The sequence below is a fragment of the Dama dama genome, chromosome 5 (assembly GCF_033118175.1).
Source record: "Dama dama isolate Ldn47 chromosome 5, ASM3311817v1, whole genome shotgun sequence".
NCBI lineage: Eukaryota > Metazoa > Chordata > Mammalia > Artiodactyla > Cervidae > Dama > Dama dama.
The window spans coordinates 48,501,549-48,503,893 of NC_083685.1; the positions used below are offsets into that span (position 1 = coordinate 48,501,549).

Below are 2,345 nucleotides of genomic sequence, written 5' to 3' on the forward strand. Positions count from 1 at the left end.
CCTCTTAAGGCATTAAAGCAATATTAATATATTAAGACAGCATAAACATTAACAAATGTGTCTACTGAATATATAATAACATAAAAAAATCTAGGTGACTATTGGTTTGAATCAGATAAATAAATGTTTACAAATATATAAAACACAGAATTTATTTTTCTTGGGGCTTCCAGCACCATATAAAGAACCTAAAGTTGTTTTCATCTAAGTATATAATACATGAAGTTGATATTGCAGCCAATAGCTAAAAATACTGGTATGCTCAAATATTTGAGGCTTATCCTTAAGGGAAGAATATGCCAATGGATCCATGACTATGAAAATAAAACAATGACTTTCAAAGTAGTTTTTAAGCCATCCTGAGGGATTTTTTTTTTAATTAAAGTAATTAAATTAAAGTAATCCTTCTTTACTAAAAATCATTGAACTACTATATTGAATTGACTATATGGGAAATTTTACTATGGGATTATAATTTTATGGATTGCTTCATATTTTGTTGTTAAATTGTTTCAGTTGACCTAAATATAGGGTCAATTACATTATCTAAATGTAAGGTCAATTTTATTATCCAACTTTTTATTTCTCATTTGAATATGTTTATATTTTCAATTGGGACTTCCCTGGTGGCTCAGATGGTAAAGCATCTGCCTATAATGCAGGAGACCTGGGTTCAATCCCTGGGTCAGGAAAATCTCCTGGAGAAGGAAATGGCAACCCACTCCAATATTCTTGCCTGAAAAATACCATGGATGGAGGAGCCTGGTAGGCTACAGTCCATGGGGTTGCAAAGAGTCAGACACAACTGAGCGACTTCACTTTCATACTTTCAATTCTAAGATACTTTGTCAATAATTTTAAAAATACTAAAATATTATTTTAATTAAAATTTTGAAAATATATATACACACATATTAACATATATATATATATATATGTGCGAACAATGTTGTCTTCAGATTTAGTATCCACAGTCCATGGGATCACAAGAGTCGGACAGGATTTAGTGACTAAACCACCAGCACCTCATAATTCTCCTTGGCCATTACAATTGACCACAGTTAAGTCTTTTTTAAGTATATCTCTCTTTTTTTTTTATGTCCCCTCTGTATCTAGGTATTCCTGCTGATCCATTTGCATAGTTAATAATTTCAGGATGCCATCGTTTACAACCATGTTTCTCTGAAGTTATTGTTTCCATGTCACTGCACTGGCAACCTTTTGGAATTGATTGACCAACTAAGAAGCCCCATAACTGTCATAAACATTTCCTTTAAGAGAATTAAATGTACAATGGTAGTAGTGAGTACTGTTGTGAGATCTAACAAATCCCTAGTTATAAGATTCAATGAGACATCTGTACATTGCTGTAAAGTGTTGGGAATTATACATAGAATGCAAAATGCTTTTCATTATATGGCTATCCAAACTTTAAGGCATTTTACAATTATAATATATTAAGTTATTCCCCATTAACATATAGATAGAGCCAAATTTCTCCATTAATTTACTAGACAGGAAAAGTTTGCATTGTTTTACAGAAAACTTATTGTATAATCCAATATACTTTCTCTTGAAATTTTTAAACATGCTATTGCTTCTATAACTATTATGTCTCTTCTGTCCAAGATATTCTGCTTCCCATTGCTGACATGGATATTACAGATATCCTTCAGTACACAGTAATGTATGTGACTTTATGAAAGTATGGTTTGACCCAGTACAGCCAAAAATAAATAAATCTTTAAACAAAGAGTGATTCATACATTTGCTATACAGTCATGGATGGACTATCCCAACATGCAGAATTGGACATGTAAATTATCCACACTGGGTATTGTGATTTCATTGATAGTATGGGTATGTTTAAAGACTATGGGGGGTCTGTAATTGTAACAAGATGATAAACCTAGTCATTCCTGAAAAAATTCATCAGTGTAGGTAAGTTTGTCTATCTTCTATAAACAGAGGTGTACAAGATGGACAGGATATTGAAAAAGTCCCTTTGGTCTGGAGTCAATAACAGATGCAATATTTTGCATTTTGAATAAAACTCATTTCATAAACATTACTGAAAAGGTAAGTTGAAGACGAAAACCCTTGGCGCAGGAAAGATTTTTTGTAGATCTTTCCTAATTAAGACAGTCATTAATTAGCTTATCTATGGAAATCTCAGAATATATTTTACTTCATAATATGACTGATTCCATAGTTTAACTGCTGAGCTGCATTGTTGTTTTCCACCTTTTTTTTTTTTTTTCCAGGAGAGACTGATAAGCAGCAAAACTGACTACTGTGGACATTTTAATATTCAGTTCACCTCTTTCGCCCTTTGCCTTGGGGCA

The 2,345-nt window shown here is 32.2% G+C and overlaps 1 non-coding gene across 1 annotated transcript; it reads left to right on the forward strand.

Moving 5' to 3' along the window:
- The first annotated feature begins 620 nt into the window (after positions 1–620).
- On the forward strand, positions 621–693 carry TRNAY-AUA (transfer RNA tyrosine (anticodon AUA)). Its single transcript has one exon. It is a non-coding gene; the product is annotated as a tRNA-Tyr (tRNA).
- Positions 694–2,345: the final 1,652 nt, after the last annotated feature.